The sequence below is a fragment of the Bos indicus x Bos taurus genome, chromosome 7 (assembly GCF_003369695.1).
Source record: "Bos indicus x Bos taurus breed Angus x Brahman F1 hybrid chromosome 7, Bos_hybrid_MaternalHap_v2.0, whole genome shotgun sequence".
NCBI lineage: Eukaryota > Metazoa > Chordata > Mammalia > Artiodactyla > Bovidae > Bos > Bos indicus x Bos taurus.
The window spans coordinates 83078709-83104868 of NC_040082.1; the positions used below are offsets into that span (position 1 = coordinate 83078709).

General features: G+C 39.1%; 1 long non-coding RNA gene across 1 annotated transcript; it reads right to left on the reverse strand.

The window, feature by feature from the left end:
- Positions 1-909: 909 nt before the first annotated feature.
- LOC113895603 lies at positions 910-18431 on the reverse strand. Its single transcript, XR_003511887.1, has 3 exons — positions 18253-18431; positions 3768-3857; positions 910-1462 (listed from the first exon to the last, which is right to left on the reverse strand). It is a non-coding gene; the product is annotated as an uncharacterized LOC113895603 (long non-coding RNA).
- Positions 18432-26160: the final 7729 nt, after the last annotated feature.

Consider the following 26160-nt stretch of genomic DNA (forward strand, 5'->3'; position numbering starts at 1 on the left):
ACTGTCACCCTGCTTATTTAACTTACATGCAGAGTACATCATGAGAAATGCTGGGCTGGAAGAAGCACAAGCTGGAATCAAGATTACCGGGAGAAATATCAATAACCTCAGATATGCAGATGATACCACCCTTATGGAAGAAAGTGAAGAGGAACTAAAAAGCCTCTTGATGAAAGTGAAAGGGGAGAGTGAAAAAGTTGGCTTAAAGCTCAACATTCAGAAAACGAAGATCATGGCATCTGGTCCCATCACTTCATGGGAAATAGATGGGGAAACAGTGTCAGACTTTATTTTGGGGGGCTCCCAAATCACTGCAGATGGTGATCGCAGCCATGAAATTAAAAGACGCTTACTCCTTGGAAGGAAAGTTATGGCCAACCTAGATAGCACATTCAAAAGCAGAGACATTACTTTGCCAACAAAGGTCCATCTAGTCAAGGCTATGGTTTTTCCAGTGGTCATGTATGGATGTGAGAGTTGGACTGTGAAGAAAGCTGAGTGCTGAAGAATTGATGCTTTTGAACTGTGGTGTTGGAGAAGACTCTTGACAGTCCCTTGGACTGCAAGGAGATCCAACCAGTCCATTCTGAAGGAGATCAGTCCTGGGTGTTTTTCGGAAGGAATGATGCTAAAGCTGAAACTCCAGTACTTTGGCCACCTCATGCAAAGAGTTGACTCATTGGAAAAGACTCTGATGCTGGGAGGGATTGGGGGCAGGAGGAGAAGGGGACGACAGAGGATGAGATGGCTGGATGGCATCACTGACTCGAGGGACATGAGTCTGAGTGAACTCTGGGAGTTGGTGATGGACAGGGAGGTCTGGCGTGCTGCGATTCATGGGGTCACAAAGAGTCAGACAGGACCGAGCAACTGAACTGAACTGAACTGAAGAGGTCTTTGTGTGGCTGAATGAGAAACATATTAGCTCATAAATAGCAAATATTATATGCCATCACTGCTTCTGGATATTTTTTCCAAGTATCATCAATTCAATCAATAAATGTTTATAGAGCACCTACTACGAGAAAAGCACAAGGATAGACACTAGAGAATACAGAATGATTGACACATGTGCTACACAGCCCCTGCCCTCTATGCCCACCAAAATCATCAGTATCAATGAGTTGGAATACTGACAGTGAGCAGACCCCACAGGCTCTCCTAAGCCTAGACCTGTGCTAGCACCCTGGCAAGGAGTCTGCTTTCTCATGTCAAGGTGGTTTACAAACTTATTTTTGGAGCCCTCTGTGTGAAGCTGTTAGTCAGGGGACACCTACAGGTGTCCCCTGACAGGTACAGGTATGGCCTATACCCGTATCATCATCATGAAGGATTTTAACCAATAAGGTGAAAACTACATTGTCTAAATACAGGATGCACAGTGTCCTCAATCATGGAAACAGGATTACCTTTTCTGGTAAGATATGTGAATGGAGTACCGGTGTCTTCACAGAGGCAGCACCTAGGGTTTCGAAGAAATGCATGAATTGATCCTTACGGACAGGCACACATGTAAACAATTGTTATACATACACATAGGTTAGCTCTTTTGAATTTACACAGTTATATACACGAGTAGCTAATATTAAACCTGTGCCAATTGTTTGAATTTTTCATTTGTACATTTTGGACTTTTTCTTTTGGTTGATTAGAGTATTAAAGTTTCATATGCAAAGTGTATCAGTTTTTGTGTGTGTGTTTTTAGAGCAGAGCAAAGGAAATTGCTACCTAGAGAACAGACTATCTAGAAAATATTGTTAGACTTGTTCTTACAACTAAGCAAAATTATTCGCTAATCAATCTAAATCTCTGAGAGAAGAAATAAGAAATCATCTCATCTACTGTTCACTGAATTGCCAGAATTCACACAGGAGTCATATGTGTAACCAAAACAAAAGTAATGTTTCTATATTTCAACCTGAAATATCTGAACTCCAAATTAGTTCCCGAGGCATTCTGAACTATCCTTTTGTTTTCTCTGAGTAGCTCTGTTACACTTGTGCCAACAGAGAAGTGACTTAATAAGTTTCACTCTTTCATTGAGGATCAACTTTTGACTTACTTTGGCCTGAGGGAGGGAGGCATATAAATAATATTTGGATCAATTTTAGGCACAGATTAAATAGAACGTTTTCATGTACAAAGCAAGAGCCTAATGAGCATCAGATAAACCAGGTGCGGGTTAGAGTATAGCCTTCCTCCCTTTTCACTATGCTGCTGTTAACCTAAGTTCTCTTCTGTCTGAGTGCCCCACTCCTCTCCCCTTTCATACCTCCAAAATATGGAGTACATCCCTTTTCTCTCATGACTATTGTAAGATGGATTTGAAGATGTAACAAACCCTCCGTCCTCATTCTCATATTCGAATGTAACTCCTAGTTTCTGCTTGTGTCAATTTTTACAAAATCTTAACCTGGTGCCTGGCCTCCAGCCTCTGTCTCTGAAAATCACCCTAAATCACCACCTGGTTAATCTTTCCAACAATAATTTCAGCGTCCAATTACTCACCGTGGATGGCACAGTAAAATACAAAACTCTTTAATATGGCTTCTTTAATGGGCTTCCCTTGTGGCTCAGCTGGTAAAGAATCCACTCGCAATGCGGGAGACCTGGGTTCAATCCCTGGGTCGGGAAGATTCCCCTGCAGAAGGGAAAGGCTACCCACTCCAGTATTCTGGCCTGGAGAATCCATGGACTGTACAGTCCATGGGGTCGCAAAGAGTCGGACATGACTGAGCGGCCTTCACTTCACTTTAATATGGCATTTAAGTCCCTCCACTTCAAGGCCCCAAGGAACTAAATGTCAGTAGTAGCTCCATCCAGTCTCTGTGACAACTGAAAGCAGGCACACGTGCTTCCAAGCATACCCTGGGAGACAAGGAGACTCAGACAAGCCTGTGTCACTCTACAGGTGCACATGAGGAAGTTTCTTGTGGTCAAAGGCTGGGTCTGTTTCTAACCTTGTCTGTTTCTGGGGTGCACCTCATCTGATGAAAGCACTGAGAGACTCATTCTCACCTGAATACATTTTTTCCCAAAGCACATGAATTAAAGGAAAAGACATATAAGCGTTAAAGAATTTGAAAAATGTTAAGGTGACAGAGGTTTCCCAAAATTTCTAAGAGTTGTGCATAAGAAGATTCTCATGTGAAATACTAGTCCTATTTCCCCTGAACCCAAACTAGGCATCATTATTGTATAAAAATGTAAGTAGAGAAAAGCCCTTGCTCTACCTTCCCCAAACTTTCCAAATTGAATATTCTTTTCTAGTCTACTCATATCTTTATTTTCCAGATTGTGCTAAAGCTTGAGGACATTTTAACTTTGGCATTTTTGAAAAATAACAATGTTACTTCCTAAGAAACAGTGTAATATAATGCACTAAACTGGGAAGTCCTTGAGAGTAAACACTACTTTAATTATATTTGTAGATTTTCCAGCCAATTGCCAGGTTATTCTTAGGGTAAAATCAGAATGAGAAAAGAGTGCTATGGAAGGCAGGGATTTCACCGTTAATATGCCAGCTACTGACAATATGATTGAAAGGAAATCCCATAACCTGTCTGAGTCTGAGTTTGCTCAATGGCTACAGAGGGGTAATAACAACACTTCCTTCACAGGATAGTCTTGTTGGCAGGACTAATGATATAATGAGTAACAATGTGGTTTGTAAATGATAAGCACTGCATGATAGTGGTTATTGTCACCCCCAAGTATGAACTTGAATCCATAAAATGGGTAGAAAATAAAAAGAGAAAGCTGCACACCTGTAAAACAGGCATCTTCTCAATCAGGAAAGCCAAGGCCAAAACCTGGAAAATATGTTATCCACCTGAAAGTCTTCCCCTAGTATATGTCTACAACAGAAAGGAAAAAGAAGAAAATTTCTTTTACATATGGTAAATTGGATTTGGTTTATTTTTTTTAATTTTATTTTATTTTTAAACTTTACATAATTGTATTAGCTTTGCCAAATATCAAAATGAATTCGCCACAGGTATACATGTGCTCCCCATCCTGAACCCTCCTCCCTCCTCCCTCCCCATACCATCCCTCTGGGTCGTCCCAGTGCACTAGCCCCAAGCATCCAGTATCATGCATTGAACCTGGACTGGCATCTCATTTCATACATGATATTTTACATGTTTCAATGCCATTCTCCCAAATCTTCCCACCCTCTCCCTCTCCCACAGAGTCCATAAAACTGTTCCATACATCAGTGTCTCTTTTGCTGTCTCGTACACAGGGTTATTGTTATCATCTTTCTAAATTCCACATATATGTGTTAGTATACTGTATTGGTGTTTTTCCTTCTGGCTTACTTCACTCTGTATAATAGGCTCCAGTTTCATCCACCTCATTAGAACTGATTCAAATGAATTCTTTTTAATGGCTGAGTAATACTCCATTGTGTATATGTACCACAGCTTTCTTATCCATTCATCTGCTGATGGACATCTAGGTTGTTTCCATGTCCTGGCTATTATAAACAGTGCTGCGATGAACATTGGGGTACACGTGTCTCTTTCCCTTCTGGTTTCCTCAGTGTGTATGCCCAGCAGTGGGATTGCTGGATCATAAGGCAGTTCTATTTCCAGTTTTTTAAGGAATCTCCACACTGTTCTCCATAGTGGCTGTACTAGTTTGCATTCCCACCAACAGTGTAAGAGGGTTCCCTTTTCTCCACACCCTCTCCAGCATTTATTATTTGTAGACTTTTGGATCGCAGCCATTCTGACTGGCGTGAAATGGTACCTCATAGTGGTCTTGATTTGCATTTCTCTGATAATGAGTGATGTTGAGCATCTTTTCATGTGTTTGTTAGCCATCTGTATGTCTTCTTTGGAGAAATGTCTATTTAGTTCTTTGGCCCAGTTTTTGATTGGGTCATTTATTTTTCTGGAGTTGAGCTGTAGGAGTTGCTTGTATATTTTTTTTTTTTTTTTTTTTTTTTGCTTGTATATTTTTGAGATTAGTTGTCTGTCAGTTGCTTCATTTGCTATTATTTTCTCCCATTCTGAAGGCTGTCTTTTCACCTTGCTGATAGTTTCCTTTGATGTGCAGAAGCTTTTAAGGTTAATTAGGTCCCATTTGTTTATTTTTGCTTTTATTTCCAATATTCTGGGAGGTGGGTCATAGAGGATCCTGCTGTGATGTATGTCGGAGAGTGTTTTGCCTATGTTCTCCTCTAGGAGTTTTATAGTTTCTGGTCTTATGTTTAGATCTTTAATCCATTTTGAGTTTATTTTTGTGTATGGTGTTAGAAAGTGTTCTAGTTTCATTCTTTTACAAGTGGTTGACCAGATTTCCCAGCACCACTTGTTAAAGAGATTGTCTTTAATCCATTGTATATTCTTGCCTCCTTTGTCAAAGATAAGGTGTCCATATGTGCGTGGATTTATCTCTGGGCTTTCCATTTTGTTCCTTTGATCTATATTTCTGTCTTTGTGCCAGTACCATACTGTCTTGATAACTGTGGCTTTGTAGTAGAGCCTGAAGTCAGGTAGGTTGATTCCTCCAGTTCCATTCTTCTTTCTCAAGATCGCTTTGGCTATTCGAGGTTTTTTGTATTTCCATACAAATTGTGAAATTATTTGTTCTAGCTCTGTGAAGAATACTGTTGGTAGCTTGATAGGGATTGCATTGAATCTATAAATTGCTTTGGGTAGTATACTCATTTTCACTATATTGATTCTTCCAATCCATGGGTTTGGTTTATATTCTACCAGTTGAATTGGCCAAATCCAATAACAAGTTGAAATAAAAACTTTGTTTTAAAGCTGTATGGTTTATATGTCACAGTAATTTGTATCAGACTAACCTTCAATGGAAAACAACTATAAAAGATGGATAAAACACTTGAAACAGGTATTTGGAGTCAGAAAAGATCAAATAATCAAACAGCAGAACTTGAAGGAATAAATCCCAGACAGAAAATGAAATGCACATGTGCACTGGAAGTAGTCTGGACATCAGCCTCCACTTTTGTCCTCATACCATTTTCTAACTCACTGCACACACACACAAAAAGAGCCACACTGAAAGTAAGGGAACTGCCAGTCCCACTGAAGATGATCAATTAATTGATTTATTGATTGATAACTGAATTTAAGAATTCCATAGATGAATTCAGTAAAATTCTAAAATTAAACAAGCAAAAAAAATCATTGATAACTGATGTTGGATCATTTGGGTAGCCATAAGGGAAAAGGTCCTGTTGACCCCTACCTTATACCATACATACACACACAAAAAAAATCAGTTTCAGTTAGATGATAGACATCAATACGAAAGACAAATAATTATGCTTCTAGAAGTTAATATAAGAAACTGTATTTGTGACCTTAGTTTAAATAAATTTCTTTGCGACTCTGTGAACTGTAGCCCACCAGGCTCCTCCATCCCTGGGATTCTCCAGGCAAGAATACTGGAGTGGGTTGCCATTTTCTTCTTCTTATACAGGGCACAGAAAGAGCTAACCATAAAGAAAAATGTTGATAAATCATATTTCATTACACTTGAGAAAGTCTATTATGTGAAAATATATCACTATGGGAGTGAAAAAATAAAATTAATATAAAAAAATATTTTTTTTAAAAAAGTGAAAGAGGCAAGTCAGCAAATAGGAAAAAAATATTTGCAATATTTATTTCCAATAAACAGATCATTTCCATAATATATAAAGAAATATAACAAATCCATAAGAAAAAAGCAGAGAAACCAATTTTCAAAAATTGGACAAAAAATCCTGAATATACTATAAAAATCCAAATTGGCCAATTTTAATGACAATATCTAGTGTTAGTACAAATTTAAATCATCTGGAAGATTATCAGTAGGAGTATGAGCCAGTAAAACCACTTCAGAAAATATGCTGTCAATATCTGCCATAGTTGAACATATGTATCCTTTTTAATCCAACAATTCCACCACATGAAAAGCATTAAGATAAGCACAAAAGACATACATAAGGATGTTCATAACAGCCTTAGGCATAATTTCCCCAAAACAAAAATAACCTAAACACCTACAGAACGAATAAATTGTGGCATGGTGTTTCAATAATACAGCAGGGGTCAGCAAACTATAGCCTGTGGGTCAAACCCAGCTATGCTCATTTACAGATCTACAGCTGTATTTGCACCACATTCACCAAGTTGAGGAGTTGCAACATAGACCATATGGCCTACGAAGCTAAAAATGCTTACTACGTCTAGATCTATACAGAAGTTTGTCAATCTCTGCAGTGAATGAGAGCAATGAGAAAGAATGAAATACTACTACTACTTTATCATTATAGCAAGGCAAACTTGACACACATCATGCTGGTGGGTAAAAGCCAGACACAAAAGAATGCGTGTTATGATTCAATTTATGTAACTTTATATAAAGCTCAAACACAAAATTAACATAAGTCAGAGAAACAGTGATAGATGCCAGAATGTTGTTTACGTTTGGGGAAACAAAATAACTTGGAAGGGTTTCCCTGGTAGCTCAGCTGTTAAAGAGTCTGCCTGCAATGCAGTAAACCTCAGTTTGATTCCTGGGTCAGCAAGTTCCCCTGGAGAAGGGATAGGCTACCCACTCCAGTATTCTTGGGCTTCCCTGGTGGTTCAGATGGTAAAGAATCCACTTGCAATGAGGGGCACATGGGTTCAGTCCCTGGGTTAGGAAGAGCCCCTGAAAGAGGGCATGGCAACCCACTCCCATATTCTTGCCTAGAGAATCCCCATGGACAGAGGAGCCTGGCAGGCTACAGTCCATGGGGTCACAAAGAGTCGGACATGACTGAGCAACTAAGTACAGCACAGCACAGTAACTTGGAAAAGCAATGGTGCAAATGATCCCTCTCTCTAAACTTGACAGTCTCATTTAAAAGTGAGAATGAAGCGAGCAGGGCTGGAGAGAAGTACCCACACCCAACTCAGTCCTCCACGGCACATCACAGAGGCCACTGCCAAATCTCTCATCAGGTTACACTATAGGCTCCTGAGTTGAAAAGACAAAAGGAGACAAAATCAATCATTCCATAGCTGCTGGGAAGTTTAGATAAAGACCTATTACAAATCTCCTCTGATCCCTTTGTATTTGAACAGTAGGAAAAAAGTGAGCTACAACAATCTAAACCAAATAGAGTGTTTCAATGTCAACTAAAAGAATATGTCCACCCCAAATCCACCCACTTCATTTGGATGAGTGAATGAAATTGCTGGAGGCTCATAAAAGTATTGATTTTGGAACAATAATTAAAATCTAATGGAGTTAATCAGCTTCACATAGAACTATAAATTTCATCCAAAGACATGATAAATTGCTTTAAAAAATATCTGACTGCTCATCTACTCAATTTTTTAAAATTTAGATTTCATTTTCTGACAATGTTATTCATCTTAACTGAGAGAAATATTCATACCATCTGAAGTGCTGGACACTTTATTCAAAGAAGAGGAGGGAAAAGGGAATCATTTGGTTCTTTATGGGGGTCAAATTAGACATCAAATAAAGTATGAAGTTTCTTCACCAGATACATTTCATAAAGTTAAATGGTTCTTTCAAGATTATGCTGACAATAGAGTCTTCAGCCTTTATTATAATATAGTCTATGACCTAACTAATAAGGATAATAATGTATCATCAAAAATGCTGTTAATTGAAAACTGTAAGTCTAATTAACCAGGGATGTGACCATGCATAACATATTATTAATAGAATGAAAAGATCGCACCACACCAACTGCTACCCAGGAAAAAACACGACAAGGACAGTCCAGCAGTTCAAAGACACTTCACATCCATTTTGGCAAAAGTTACTGATGTTATTTTCCTTTCATTAAAGGAAATTAATGTAGACTTCCTTGCAAAATGACTTAAAACCAGAAGAAGTAACTTGAGGCAGATTTAAAAGATAGGTCACAGGGCAGCTGCTTGGGACCCCACCTATAAAGGACCCTCAAACGCTGCTGAAGACATCAGAAATATGGTGCCAATTAACTTGTTTCCACATGAAACTCTATGTTTACATACTGGGTAAAATGTAAATTGGTCCCACTTCCAGTGAATTCTCTGTAATGAAAAATATATTCTGTCCTAGTGCTCATCCCTTTTGATTGAGCATTGTGTGATACGCACGCACATCAGGAAGCTTGGGGACCACTACAGTTTCTCAAAAGTGCTAGCCGCTCAGTCGTGTCTGACTCTCTGTGACCCCGTGGCTGCTCTGTCCATGGAATTCTCCAGGCAAGAACACTGGAGTGAGTAGCCATTCCCTTCTCCAAATCCCAAAACAGCCACTAATATTTACTGAAAGTCAGCTGTTAGAGCTAATAAAATTTTAACACTAAAAGAATATGTGGTACAGGACTCACTCCAGATAAAAATGGATTTATTATCTAAATTTTAAATTCTATTTCTCCTAAGAAATTCCCTTGTATCAGGAAACATCTTTTTAAAAAAATCTAACAAGTAAACTGCACTACAGAAAGATGGAACTCATTTTGCCAATATTAAAAGCGAGTATCCAGATGAAAATGGCTTGCTGAGAGCATGTTAAAATCTCCCCAGTCCAGCAGCTAAGACTTAAAATAATATATTGAATACAACAGATATATAGAGAGAGATTTAAACATATATATCTGTAGTTGAAGACAAGAAAATAAAATCTCTGCGGGTTAGAAAAGGGAACTCAGTAACAGATGCTTAAGCCTCATAGCTCAAAAGAACTTGGATCTAGTTTGGAATACTGAGACTAAGGCCTCTATGGTCTCATGTGATTGCTTTTAAATGTACCCTAGGGACTTCCCTGGTGGTCCAATGGTTGGGAGTCTTCCTGCTGATTCAGAGGACATGGGTTCAATCCCCAGGTCTGGGAAGATTCCGTGTGCCATGGGGTAACTAGGCTTGTGGGGCACAAATATACAGCCTATGCTCTAGAGCAACAGAGACCCAGTGCAGCCCTAAATAGATAAATAAATATTTTTTTAAGTGTACTCCACACAATGTGGGTGACTCAAACCAGGTTCTCCAATTAAAGGTGACAATTCAGTGTTACCCATGACCTCATGTGAAGCATGTTCAGGGAGCACGACTCTCTCTGTCCTCTAGCATCAAAATTAAATAACAAGCTAGAGCTGCTTTTCAAGAGAGAGATTTCTGACTGGAAATTCCTAAGTTACTACACATTCATTCTGTTGAAATATTTTAAATTTTTATTTCTGATAAAAGTATATATAAATCTTAGGGCAATTAACACCAACAAAATTGTTACATCTACTGTACTTGAATAGGAAGGGTTAGTAGACTTCAATACTTTGAAAAAAAAATTTTAATATGAATTTATTTATTTTAATTGGAGGCTAATTACTTTACAATATTGTATTGGTTTTGCCACACATTGACATGAATCCACCACTGGTGTACATGCGTTCCCCATCTGAAAAAAAAAAATTGACCAAAGATCTCCCAATAAAAGTTAGTGATGTGCTAAGAAGAACTGTAAGTGTTTAAGAACTTTAAAGATATAAAATCAGTATTATGGTTTATAAAATAAAAGCAAGAGTCACGAAGGAAGGGAAACCTAGAAAAGAACAGTGTAATCATTGAAATTTAAACATTCAACAAGTAGACTACATAGCATATTGTGTGTGTGTGTGAGTGTATGTTCAGTTGCTCAGTCATGTCCAACTCTTTGCCATCCCATGGACTGTAGCCTGCCAGGCTCCTCTGTCTATGGAACCTTCCAGGCAAGAATACTGAACTGGGTTGCCATTTCCTTCTCCAGAGGAACTTCCCAAACCAGGAATTGAACCCCCATCTCCTGCATTGGCAGGCAGATTCTTTACCACTGTGTCGCCTGGGAAGCATATAGTATATTGGGCACAGCCAAAGAGAAAACTGCCAAATGGAAAATGAAATTGAGTAAATCTCCCAAAGCACAACATAAGGAGATAAGATATGGACATTTAGAAGATAGATATAGAAGTCCCAACATGCATGTAAGAATGCTGTAAGAAGCAACAAATGGAAAAGCTATGTTCAATGAGATAATTGCAGAGAATTATACAAAACTAAAGAAGGACATGAAACCTCAGCTTGAAAAGCCCATTGAGTACCAGACATGAAAAATTTATTTAAAAATCCATGCTGAGATATATTGTTCATAAAACAAAAATAAAGAGATTCTTAAAAACTTCCAAAAAGAAAAGGCATTGTCTACCCAAGCATGACAATCAGATTGACAGTAGATATCAGGTTACAACCCCAGAAAAGAAAAAAAACTTAACTTGATACAGTCTAAACTTTCTCAATTAACTATGCTATGCTATGCTATGCTAAGTCACTTCAGTCGTGTCCGACTCTGTGCAACCCCATAGATGGCAGGCCACCAGACTCCCCCGTCCCTGGGATTCTTCAGGCAAGAACACTGGAGTGGGTTGCCATTTCCTTCTCCAATGCATCAAAGTGAAAAGTGAAAGTGAAGTCACTCACTCATGTCTGACTCCTAGCGACCCCGTGGACTGCAGCCTACCAGGCTCCTCCGTCCATGGGATTTTCCAGGCAAGAAGAGTACTGGAGTGGGGTGCCATTGCCTTCAAGGCTCAATGAGCATTACTGTCCTCTGACTTAAAATGTAAAACCACTGTTTAGTCTACCATGACCTCTGTCCTCCCATCCTAGCCTTCTTACTAAACTTACTTTCGTATTAAACTTACTAAGCTTCCCAGGAGGTGCTAGTGGTAAAGAATCCACCTGCCAGGACAGAAGATGTGGGTTCAATCCTTGGATCGGGAAGATACCCTGGAGAAGGGAATGGGAACCGACTCCAATATTCCTGCCTGGGAAATCCCATGGAGGGAGGAGCCTGGCCAGATACAGTCTTTGGGGTCACAAAGAGTGCACAACTGAGCGTGCACGCGCACACACACACACACACACATACTTACTAAAATTCTTAATTTCAAGGCTAGACTACCTGATGATGAAATGTAGGAAATGATCATTGCTATTCCTACACATGCATCATCATATGTAAGAAGAATTCAAAGTTCATTCTTGGTGAGAAATGCTTCCTGGGATGAATCTTCTCATTTTAAAAAACAGATTCGACTCTAGGAGGAGTAAAATGAATTTCCACTTCTACATCACATGTCCAGTGGCAATAAGACAAACAGCAAAAGGGAGCTCAAGGCTTCTGCACACTAAGTGTCTTCATATGTTGGGACACTCTAACAGTACACAGAGATATCAATGCCTCATTGAGTACACAGGACATATTTTAATGTAAACTAATTTTTTTCAAAGAAAAACAGAAAAAAATGAAGACCTTTTCCCAAATTCTCATATAAAGCATTGTTAACAGAAGAGCTCAGCAGTTTTCTACCTTGAAGAAAAAGGTTGTACTTACATTTCTTACTTTTGAAAAAGTTCTTCCACCTGGATTGAATCTGTGCTTCAGTCTAATTGAAAATGAAAAATCTCCAGACAGGAGAAATCCAGTGACATTCAGAGCCTAAGGCTTGACTCACAAAGTAATTCTACCAGTAATATTTTTATGGTTGCAGAAAATGGAAAAACACAGATATTTTGGCTTGTAGTATTAAATTTAATTCATAAGGTTTAGTAGCAATACTTCTGAGGAAAGAGAAAAGCCAGCTTTCAATATAACTAGTCCAGAAAAAAAGAAAAAAAATGAAACATTGCTGTTGCGGAAATTGCTTACTTCAATTTTCAAATATAGGCTTCAGGGTTCTGAAACATGGAAAGATATAAATGGTTTATTATATATCTCAGATTGTAAAAGTATAAAAAAGATTTCCTAGGGTGAATACAGTTACCTAAAATCATAGAACAAAATAACAGAAAAAAGAAAAAAAGGTATTGTTTTATTTTTATTAGTTCTCCTGTCATTCATAATATATAAAGAGGATTCAATATTAGTTTTCTGAATAGATATTATGAGGACTGTAAATACATCTTAGAATCTAGTCTATTTCCCCTTAAAAAGCTATATGTTTTTAAGAAAATAAAGAAAACAGGAGGAAAAGTCTTGGTTTGTGAACATATGCACATATATATCGTTTGAGGGACTCCTCAAGTGTAATAGAAACCACTTACAAAGATCAAACCACATTCTTTCATTGTTTTCATTGACCATGTGTCAGAATACTGACCCATTTGACATTGTTAACACACATTGATTAAGTATAGAAATGAAGATTTCTCCCCCAAAAAATAGTAAATGCACCCTCTTCATTTTAGAATTTTATCCATATTAGAGGGAAGAGTTATAAGCAACCTCAAATGTTCAAGTAGGGACTTAAAGAGAGCTTGCTGTACACTATAATGTACAACACCTGTAATGAAATAACACACTTTAAAGAAATATTGAAAGGAAAATAATTACATTCATAACTTAAATATAATTCTTCAATTCTTCATTTTTAAAGCTGTATACTTTTTCAGGATTTACCTAATTCCAAATCCTACTTCACCTGGGAAAGGAAGGAAGGGGGAACACAGGGAAGGAGGAAAGGAGGAAGGAAGGAAGGGAAAAGGGCCCTTTTTCTTTTATTAGCTCAAATATTGTTCTACATTTTCAGAAGCCCAGCAAATATTTTACTTTATTCATGGTGTCTAATTTTCAGTCAATAGAAATATTATTATTCATTTACCATCTAATGAAGGAGACATTTTCATTAAAAAATGCTAGACCAGAAAAAGTATTAGGACAACATATTAAACATTTAAAAGATAAAAGAAAATTATAACTTAGACATGCTGCTGCTGCTAAGTCACTTCAGTCGTGTCCGACTTTGTGCGACCCCATAGATGGCAGCCCACCAGGCTCCCCCATCCCTGGGATTCTCCAGGCAAGAACACCGGAGTGGGTTGCCATTTCCTTCTCCAATGCGTGAAAGTGAAGTCGCTCAGTCGTGTCCGACCCCCAGCGACCCCATGGACTGCAGCCTACTAGGCTCCTCCATCCATGGGATTTTCCAGGCAAGAGTACCGGAGTGGGGTGCCATTGCCTTCTCCAATAACTTAGACATGGACCTCACTATTTACTCTAAGCTAATTCCAAATGGATTACACATTGACATATTTTACAAAAAATAGAAGTACCAGACAAATCCAGGGGTTTAATATAGTACTGGAATGGAGAAGGCCTTTCCAAACATGTCACAATTACAGAAGCCATAAATTAAATAAATAAATAAATTTAGTAACCTATTTGGTAAAAAGTTAATGTATACAGAAAACTGCTTTAATAGGCTAGGCTATCATGAAGCAATCTTGTTGATTACACTGAGTTACCATAAAGCAATCACACTGCAGCTTCATTACCAACGTACAAATCATTTTACTTGTATATAAATATGAGTCTCTTTTTCACATTACTTTTTCATTTTTGATGCCTAGTATTAGTAATACACATAACACCTACAGTGTTTTGTATCATATAAGACAATATTGATACAGGTGCTGACAGGTGATCCATCTTATAAGCAGACGAGGTAAACATATGGTATTGATAAATACAGTATAGTATTGTAAATATATTTTCTCTTGCTTACAATTTTCTTAATAACATTTTCTTCTCTCTAGCTTATTTATTGTAAGAATACAGTACATAGTACATATAACATATAATTATGTCTTAATTTTTTTATATTATTGGTAAGGATTGTGGTCATCAGTAGGCTATTAGTAGTTAAGTTTGAAGGAAATCAAAAGTTATACATGGGGGCTTCCTTGGTCATTCTGTAGTAAAGAATCTGCCTGCCAAAGCAGGAGACAGAGGTTCAATCCCTGATCCAACATGCCACAAAGCAAGTAAGCCCATGCACCACAATTATTGAGCCTGTGCTCTAGAGCCCGAGAGCAGCAACCACTAAGCCCACAAGCTGCAACAACTGAAGCCAGAGTACCCTAGAGCCCATGCTCCGCAACGAGAAAAGCCACCAAAACGAGAAGCCCGCACGTGCAACTGGAGAGTAGCAGTCTTTCTTTCTCTTTCTTTCTCTTTCTTTCTTTCTTCCTTTCTTTCTTTCTTTCTTTTAATTGGAAGCTAGTTACTTTACAATATTGTGGTGGTTTTCGCCATACATCAACATGAATCAGCCTTGGGTGTACATGTGTCCCACCATCCTGAACCCTCCTCCCACCTCCCTTCCCACCCCATCCCTCTGGGTTGTCCCAGAGAACCAGCTTTGGGTGCCCTGCTTCATGCATCAAATTTGCACTGGTCATCTATTTTACATATGATAATACACATGTTTCAATGCCATTCTCTCATATCGTCCAACCCTTGCCTTCTCCCACATATTCCAAAAGTCTGTTCTTTACCAGATTCTTTACCATCTGAGCCACCAGGGAAGCCCAAGAATACTGGAGTGGGTAGTCTATCCCTTCTCCAAGGGATCTTCCTGACCCAGGAATTGAACCGGAATCTCCTGCACTGCAGGCTGAGCTACTAGGGAAGCCTCTCCTTTCCCCTGGTAACCACTAATTCTTTCTCTATGAGTCTGCTTCTTTTTGTTAAATTCACTAGTTTGTTGTATTTTTTATATTCCACATATAAGTGATATTGTATAGTATTTTCATTTCTCTGACTTATTTCATTAAGCATAATACCCTCTGGGCCCATCCATGTTATGCAAATGGCAAATTTTCATTCTCTTTTTTGACTGTGTAGTAGTCCATTCTCTCTATATGTACCACATCTTCTTTATCACCTTGCATGTTGATGGATACTTAGGTTGCTTCCATATCTCGGCTATTGTGAATAATACTGCTATGAACATTGGGGTGTATCTTTTCAAACTAATGTTTTTGTTTTCTTCAGATATATAAACAGGAGTGGTATTGCTAGATCATACACTAGTTCTATTTTTAGTTTTTTGAGGAAACTCCATGCTATTTTCCACAACGGCTACACCAATTTACAGTTTCATCAACAGTGCAGGAAGGTTCTCTTTTCTCCACACCCTCACCAAAATTTATTATTTGTGTTCTTTTTGATAACAGCCCTGCTGGGAGATGTGAGGTGACACCTATTGTGGTTCTGACTTGCATTTCTCTCATGATTAGTGAAGTTGAGCTTCTTTTCATATGCCTGTTGGCCATCTTCATTTCCTCTTTAGAAAAATATCTATTCAGTTCTCCTGCCCATTTTTAATATGTCCAAGGTAATCTGTCACAGTATAATTAATAATAGCAAAAGATTGATATTAACCTAAATTTACGTTAACAAGTGTCAAGTAAAATGAATTATGGTAAATCCATTCTACATAGTATGATACAGCTTATTGAAGTGAATAAAAAAACCTCTTTACATATCTATTTATGTACACATAAAATTACTAGAAGGAGCTATATGAAAATAACTGCTACCAGGGAGCAGACTGCATTGCTGACAGAATGAGGAAGCCGACTTCGCACTCTATACTTTTACACCTTTGGATCTTTGATCTATGTTAATGTATTGTTCATTAAAATAAAATAGTAAAGAATGGTCTTGACTAACAACAGTCACTTGTGCTTGACACTCTACTGTTTTACATATTATTTTATATAATTCACATTTTTTTAAATGTTCAATCTCACTCATGATAAATAAATGTATGTCGAAACTACACTGAGATAACTCTTTTCACTTATCAGATCAGCAAATATCCTAGAGTTCGAAAACACACTGTCTGGGCAGGGGAAAAGTTCGCTTTCAGAGGAGGACACTGTGACCCGTGAAGGCTGAGACTTCTCTGTAATCAGAGGCGGGGCTGGAATATTCTCCCAGAAGGTCTGGGTCAGGTGTTACGTTGCCTCTCACCACTAAAGGGTGATTATAGCAACATTTTGGTAGAAGACACAGTTGTGACTTTTCACTCTTTATAACAGTCAATAATTATCAACATAAAATTGATTTTTTCAGGGACATTACTTCAGAGACTTTACAGATGATATTCAAAAGGAGTCAACAGAAATGCGCTGGACTGGCCATCAGGAGTCGATTCCAGCCTGACTCAGCCATCGCTTTAAATTCTCCTGGCCTTCATTTCTATGTATAGAAAATGAACAAGAAAATATCTAAGTTTCCTTTCAAACTCTAAACCCTTTATGTGACCCAAGTCAACTGTATGATCACAACTCCTCCAGCATTTGGGGATCAGCTCTTTATGTAAAACCAAGTCAGATAGTTTATGTGCCTAACCCAAGTCATAACATGGTCTAGCCTCCTCAACTCTTTCCTTTTCCAACAGTCATATTTCTATGTATTTAAGACCACAAGATTCATTTCTTACCCATCCCTAACAGGTTACATAGAAGCCTGCTTCTTTGCTGTTGCCATACGCCTAACAAGCTGCATTCACCTTCTGTCCCTTGCTGACAGTCACTGCTGGGAGCTCGGGAACTGACACCTCTTTCTTGATCCCACTCCAGCACCCCTAACACAATAACAGACATTTTCAGGCACTATCAACAGAATATAAAACAAGCAGAAACAGCTACAAATCAATAAAGAGGTAATGCTATACAGTATTCAAATCACTTTGCTGCAGAAATGGCTGGGGATAAAACCTATTCCTAATAAGGAAACAGGAAAATCCTAATGTGTGCCCCTTTCCAAGCCCAGCTCTAACAATAAAAGTCTTGTAAAATAATTTATAATCATAAGAGGGAGGTTTAAGCCAGAGGAGTTTGGTTTTAGTCTAAATGGATGCTTCTCTCTAGGCTTGAAAGAGTAGAATACCCACAGAGGGGACTACGGGCTCATGAGCCTTCTTGTATTTACTCAGCCATCCCCTGAAGGTCATAAACTCAATAAAGGAGGAGAAAATACAGAAAACAGCTCTCCTATTTCCCCTAATTAATACATCATCTCTGTAATAGGTGAAAGAAAAGCTTTCAAGTTTCCATGTGATTTAAAATCCCTTCTTTCAACAGTGTGACAGAGAGCAAGAAAATTTACACACCCTTGAGACAAGACAGTGAAAATATATTACTGTCCTGTGCAGGTAGATGCAAATTGCTAGTGGTGATTTTTTTATGTACAGATGTAGAAATAAATGCACTGGCCAAATCTGTTGCTAATATTACAGGGCATATTGGATAGCTTTTCCAGAATTGAAACAATCTCAAGTCCTGTATTAACAATGGCAGGAACAGTTTTATTACATCAGCAGCAATTTGTAGTTAGTCTCTCAAAATCATTTAAAATGACCACAAGGAAAATTTGAAAAGCAAAATAGTTGCCTACCTGGCATCTTTCAGACCTTTAATGATATTAGGGGTCTCTCCAATTACCTCCAGCACTCCAAATTATTTTGCATGAACTCTTCAGACAACCACCTAAATAATGGTAAGCCGTGTAAGTTCTAGTATTACCCTTCTAGAATTTCCACTCACAACTGGTTTCAATTACTCGGGTCCATTCTGGGACAGTAGTTGGCATTCTCCATACCTTGAACAGATGAAACGATAATTATGTCAAGAAAACTGGCTCTGTTTTCCCACTTGGGGAATTAAAAGTACCTATTTTCCTAGGCTTGTCGCCTTACCCTAGAACCTGCAAATAAAAATATTTTTTATTTGCTTCAGACTTTGTCGGGCCTTCCTGACATTTCCAGGTGCTGCTAATCCTATGTTTAGTAATTTTCCAAAGGAGAGCATGCTATATGGTCCCATGAACAGTGGATGCAAGCAAGGTTATGAAGTCCAGTATCCCAGCAAAGATGGGCAAGGGCCAGGTCTCCTGTTCTCAGTTATGAAGTTTAGGCACTCTCATTCCCTTCCCCCACCTCAGGGGCCCTGGAGAGACAGCTGTGACCTTGAAGTCATTGCTCATCAATGACAGGAGGCAGTAGGCCTTTTGTCAGGTGGGGTCCAGCACCCAGGGACTGGGTCATCGCTCTGATGCAGAGTGTACGGTTGAGGCAATCAGAATGCTCTTCACACAAGAGGTAGAATGGCATCCAGGTGAGAAACTCAACTGCCTGCCAGTTGCGTAATCTTGGTGGAGTCATCATTTTCTCAGTTAATGTGGGGAAAATACTTAAATCATGAATTCTTTCTGAGCACTAAATAAGTTTGTACATGTTAAGTGCTTGGAACAGTGCCTGGCACAAAGTAACTACCTAGTAAATTCATTAAGTACAATCAGCTACCATCATATTAATTTTGGTTCTTAAAAGTCCAGCAGCCATTCCATGAGACCAGCGTCCCAAATCACACTGACATTCTAAGGAGCCAAGGCCATGAAGTCTCTTGCATTAGATTATATGGTCCCCATCTTGTGGATCCTATTTAAGTAGACAGCAGGTATGTCAGTTTAGGCAGCGTAAATATACCCCAATAAACCAGGTGTGCTACAACAGCCATGGATCTCTTCCTTAATGACTTCTCTAATTCCATTTGAGATGGTTTTCTAAGAATGGAGAAATCTGGCCATTGCTCTGACTCTCTCTTTGCCCCATCCAGATCAGCAGTTTGGATGGATAGGATAGCTCATGATGTAAATGATGCAAATAGATGCAACTCTGATCTTCATTATAGTGGTGGAACTCTGGCCATTCTGTCACCCTCTGCGGAACATTGGACTACATCAGGGCCAACTGCCTTCGGCTTTGGGCTCTTAGATCAAAACTATGAAATAGTAGGAGAAATCTCATTTGACATCCTGTTACATTTGTATCTGTTTTGCCCTGGTGATTTCTTTTTTTTAATGACATTTCTTATTTTCTTTATAATTTTACAAGCAATATATCTTCAATATAGAAACTAGAAATACATAAAAGCATAAAGTAAAAAATAGCAAACATCCATAATCCTTACCCTCTAGAGATAACCATCATTAGCATTTTTATACACTTCCTCCCAATGTCTACATATTTTTTAATTGAAATATACTTGACCTACAACACTATGTTAGTTCCAGACACACAACATAGTGATTTGATATTTCTATACATTACAAAGTGATCACCATGGTACATCTAGACTGCTTACTTCTTTACCTTCCAACGTATTCCGAAATCCCAAGTTACTTGCAAAATTTCAGTAAAACTATGTACAATGAAAGAAAGAACCCTGGAGAATCCTTTTTGGAATCAACCAGCAGGGGAAATAACATAGCATTGAACATTAAGAATGGCCACTGATCAAATTTCACCAAAGGCTAGTTGTCTTGACTCAGAACTTCCCAGAAAGAGTAAATAAGAAATAAAGTTGACTTGATTCATTTTGGCAGCCAACAGATAGATTTTGGTTTATTTTCTTCCTGTCTTACAAGATAATTTTTTTTTAAGGCAAAGAAAAAAATATATAGGGATGAAACAAGGTAAATCCCAGGTCAATTTTTAAATAAATGTTCTACTTTGTCCAAAAGGAGCACTGAGCTCACAACAGGCATTAAAAAGAAAAAAAAAAAAAAAGCTAGGATAAATACTAGACAGTTTAAAATGTAATCAACTGGCGATGCCCTCAAAGGCCACAGGGTACTAAGTAACCCCCAGCAGAAAAGCAAGTGAAAAGCAAGTCCGGTCAGGAAGCAAACATCCCCTCTTCCCCTCTTCCCTCCTCCCACAGGACAGGCTAAGGAACTGGCTGTTGACTTGGGACAGGCTTTTTTTTATTCTCTTATACATGAGGTAATAAGATAGTGATCAAGGCTGCCTCCAGCCCTTGGGTTTAAAATATACTCAAGCTCACAAAATACAATAAGTTGATTATTTACCATTATTTTAGAAAACACAATGTCACGTTTCTTGGATTTGTGGTTTACACATTTATCATTTCCTACACTAGACATACTGACAAGTCTCACTTCTACTGATAATTAAAAGAAATTATAAACATTTTCTATGTGTAGCACAATGATCACTTTAACCTTACAAAATACAATTTGCTGCCCACACATTACCATTTTATCTTTCCATTTAACTACAGATAATGATCCTTTATGAATCAAACCCACAACCTGGCGATTTTCTATCCCGTGTTCCTTTGGACCCTTGCAAAAACAATATAGAATGCCTGCAGTGTAAAATTAGGCCAAAACTTAATTATCTTGCAGCTTATTTCCTGAGTTTAATTAACTTTTCTGAGTGGTTTCTACTGCAATGAGGACTAGGCCCATTTTGTATTATTTGGTGTCATAACTTCACTTCTCTCTCAGTTCCAAGGACACCACAAGCTCCCTCCAGTCCTAATTGCCATGGAAAATGCAGAGATATGAGACCTGCAAAACAGCTATAACCAAAATTAAGAATGTGCTGCTGTGCATACTAACAGAGGGACGGAAATCTATGTGTGTGCTATCTATAATCCCTTCTAGCCTCCAAATGAACTGACTTTAAATATTTAATTATCTTGTTAAGTAAATTCAGATTATGGATTCAAATTCTCATCATTACAGATCATCAGGCTGTTTCAGAAGGAGAATAAATTGAGGCCAGGCCAACAGGCTTTTATAAAGTAGATTATGATGCACGGTTTATAGCTTAAAGTCTTCCTCCTCCATGCCTATGAATACTACTTCTCTGGACCCTGAGAGGGCTGGAAGTGACAAGACATTCTGCCCTTGGAGTGTCCAAACCTCACCCCCATGCATAGTGGAGTGAATGTGGCCTTTGGAGCCCAGCAGATGAAAATCAATCCAGATTGTTCCATGATTTGCTCTGTAGCCTCTGGCAAGTTACTAAGTCTCTCCCAGCCTAGACAGTCCTGCTATTAAATGCAGGTAAAGGTAAGTGCCCCCATGAGGGGTTTTGATGAATGTGGAACTGTGACCTGGAGACTGGGAGGTGAGATCACCAGTGGGCTACCTCACCCTCCCTTCCCACATATAAAGCGTTTCAGGAAAGAAAACAGTTTCCCTCCAGGGAGAATTGTCAACTGATTTTTAACATGCCAAAATGCTTTGTGAATGCCTGAGAGCAGATAATGAACAGGAAATTGGACTTGAGGGAGGAAACAACCTCTGTTGAGAGGCGTAAAAACAAGAAGACTAGAAGAAAGGTTGTGAAGACCTAAACATTGCTTGTAACAAAAAATAAACAGAAAATGCAGTAGAGGGAAGGGGGAAAGAAAAAAGAACATGAAACATCCGGAACATTCTGGCGCAAAGTACAAGAAAGAAGGAGAGCTTACGACAAAAACCAAGGAGAAACCAGAAAGAAAAAAGGAACACTACTAGGTCACCTCCCAGTCTCCAGGTCACAGTTCCACATTATCCACGACTGTGCTGCTGTTCTGCCCAGAGCCTGTCTTCACTCCACAGGGCTAGGGAGCAGCTGAGGGTCAGTACTGGGAGATGCTGTAACCTTTCAGATGCCACCAGATAATTTGCGCCTACCCACCTCTCCACTCATTCTTGCTGCTGGTCCAGTCACACAGTTGAGATTCTCCTTGTTTGAAGCACATTTTATATCCTTAGTTCTGTAATGTGGAAGAGTGGAGTGGCCCGCCACTGTTCTGGGTCAGAGGGATACCTCGATCTGGCTCCATTCAGTCTCTCCTTCGTCCCTCCTAGGCTAGCTCTGGAGAATTTTCCTTCACACCAACATCCATCTTTTACCTGTCCAGGACCCTACGCTGGCTCCAGGTATAAGGGTAGGTAAAACAAGGCCTGCTTAAGATCTTCTGAGCCATGGAAGGGGCCATCTCCAGTCTAGAAGGAAGGAACACAGATTTATGACAATAGTGAGAGGAAGGCACTGGCCAAGTGAGGTCCTCACATTAGAGAAAACAAGAGGATAATCACTATAGATTTTAGGCTCAGGTGACCAGTGATGCCACAATTTTGGCTGACACCTAGGATAATGACTGATACTTGCAAAAGTTCCTTCCTAAGCTGTACAAGCATTGCTGTTTATAGTCTAAAACACTCAGTGTCTGGGGGAAAATTCGACTTTCCTGTGCTAAGTGTCCCATACATGAAGATGCTGGGGTTGATCTAGGCAAAGACATGGCTATAACTACAGTGATGACCTCTACTGAGGTCCTGGCATTTTTGTTATTGCTGCTGTTACTGTTCACAACATCTCATAGACCAGGAAGAATTCTCCTCCACATACTCATCTTCTTGCTGTTTTCATTCCAGAATTTTAAATCTACCTTGTCCAGGGAAATTATTCTCTATAATTAATCTAATATATGACTTCGCTCTTCAAAAACAAAAAGGACTCCTAGGAAACAGAGTTTCTATATTTTACTCATATTTAGTCCATAACCTTGGCCTTCACAGGCCCTCACATCCATGCACCAGCCCTTATTTTATATTAAAATGTAAAAACTTTGCCTTGAGGTTACTCTGAGCCACAGAGGACTTTGTACCTGAAAGCCTCCTGCCTGCATCTGGTCCCACGGCCTTCCACACACTCCACTGCACAGGCCTTAAATCATCCTGCACACCCTGCTCTTGTACCTGCCAACATCATCCACTGTCTAAATGCAGCTAGCAGCTGTTTATTTACAATTAGATCTGCCAGCTGGAAAGCAAACATTCTCCGCTACCGAATCAATCAATGTTACAGGGAGAGAAAAAAAAATTAGGTACAGCATGAAATGGAGGACAGCAACATCACATTATATTGCAGCTGTCCTTGTGCAATGCCATTAGATGATCTCAGCACCAAGAATTCATATAACTACAGTCTGTGATCAGCTGTCTTCCAGGCACAGATTTGACATCTAAGAAATACTGCCTACCAGAAGTGAAGGTTTGGGCATTGGAAGCCCATGGCCACCTTCTGATGTCATGAACAACACTGTCCTAAGGGGTAGGGTTCTAGCATGGAATCAGGGCTTCTGCCCTAAATTATGATTATCATTTTTGTTTCCTCTTTTATTCAAGTAGTGATTACAACCGAACCATGCATATTGATATAGAGCTTTCAAAATAATATATTACCATGTTGATTATTTGGGGGCATTCTCTCATTTTGGAAATCTCAAATAATGATGAGAAACTCTTCCTCCTTGTAAAGTGGTCCTGCATAAATAAATCCTTCCATTTCTATTGGCTTATGTATTTACTGATGTTCATGACCTTGATTTGAATTTGGATGTTAATTTAAAAGGCATAAATTAAAATACACTTGACTGATTTAGACCTTTGACTGTGTGGATCACAATAAACTGTGGAAAATTCTGAAAGAGATGGGAATACCAGACCACCTGACCTGCCTCTTGAGAAACCTGTATGCAGGTCAGGAAGCAACAGTTAGAACTGGACATGGAACAGACTGGTTCCAAATAGGAAAAGGAGTACATAAAGGCTGTATATTGTCACCCTGCTTATTTAATTTATATGCAGAGTACATCATGAGAAACACAGGGCTGGATGAAGCACAAGCTGGAATCAAGCTTGCTGGGAGAAATATCAATAACCTCAGATATGCAGATGACACCACCCTTATGGCAGAAAGTGAAGAGGAACTAAAGAGCCTCTTGATGAAAGTGAAAGTGGAGAGTGAAAAAGTGGGCTTAAAGCTCAACATTCAGAAAACTAAGATCATGGCATCCGGTCCCATCACTTCATGGCAAATAGACAGGGAAACAGTGGAAACAGTGGCTGACTTTATTTTGGGGGGCTCCAAAATCACTGCAGATGGTGATTGCAGCCATGAAATTAAAAGACACTTACTCCTTGGAAGGAAAATTATGATCAACCTAGACAGCATATTAAAAAGCAGAGACATTACTTTGTCAACAAAGGTCCGTCTAGTCAAGGCTATGGTTTTTCCAGTGGTCATGAATGGATGTGAGAGTCAGACTATAAAGAAAGCTGCCTAGATGCCCATCAGCAGATGAATGGATAAGAAAGCTATGGTACATATACACAATGGAGTACTACTCAGCCATTAAAAAGAATACATTTGAATCAGTTCTAATGAGATGGATGAAACTGGAACCTATTATACAGAGTGAAGTAAGCCAGAAAGAAAAACACCAATACAGTATACTAACGCATATATATGTAATTTAGAAAGATGGTAACAATAACCCTGTGTACGAGACAGCAAAAGAGACACCGATGTATAGATCAGTCTTATGGATTCTGTGGGAGAGGGAGAGGGTGGGGAGATTTGGGAGAATAGCATTGAAACATGTATAATATCATGTATGAAGCAAGTCGCCAGTCCAGGTTCGATGCACGGTACTGGATGCTTGGGGCTGGTGCACTGGGACGACCCAGAGGGAGGGTATGGGGAGGGAGGTGGGAGGAGGGTTCACGATGGGGAACGTGGGTATACCTGTGGCAGATTCATTTCGATATTTGGCAAAACTAGTACAATATTGTAAAGTTTAAAAATAAAATAAAATTTAAAAAAAATAAAAAAAAGAAAAGAAAAAAAAAAGCTGAGCACTGAAGAATTGATAATTTTGAACTGTGGTGTTGGAGAAGACTCTTGAGAATCCCTTGAACTACAAGGAGATCCAACCAGTCTATCCTAAAGGAGATCAGCCCTGGGTGTTCATTGGAAGGACTGATGCTGAAGCTGAAACTCCAATACTTTGGCCACCTGATGTAAAGAGCTGACATTTGAAAAGACCCTGATGCTGGGAAAGATTGAGGATGGGAGGAGAAGGGGACGACAGAGGATGAGATAGTTGGATGGCATCACTGACTCAATGGACATGCTGCTGCTGCTGCTGCTAAGTCGCTTCAGTCGTGTCCAACTCTGTGTGACCCCATAGACGGCAGCCCACCAGGCTCCCCTGCCCCTGGGATTCTCCAGGCAAAACACTGGAGTGGGTTGCCATTTCCTTCTCCAATGCATGAAAGTGAAAAGTGAAAGTGAAGTTGTTCAGTCGTGTCTGACTCTTTAGCGATCCTATGGACTGCAGCCCATCAGGCTCCTCCATCCATGGGGTTTTCCAGGCAAGAGTACTGGAGTGGGGTGCCATTGCCTTCTCCCAATGGACATGAGTTTGGGTAAACTCTGGGAGTTGGTGATGGACAGGGAGGCCTGGCATGCTGCGCAAAAATTCGGACACGACTGAGTGACTGAACTGAATTGAATTGATTTAGACCTAAAAATTAGTAAAGAGTAACAATTTAAAAGGAATATGGCAACAAAAGCATAGCAATATGGTTTGTTTAAATTGGTGTTCAAATGGTGAGGCTCTTTATCTGCAGGAATTTTGTTTGGTTTATGCTGTC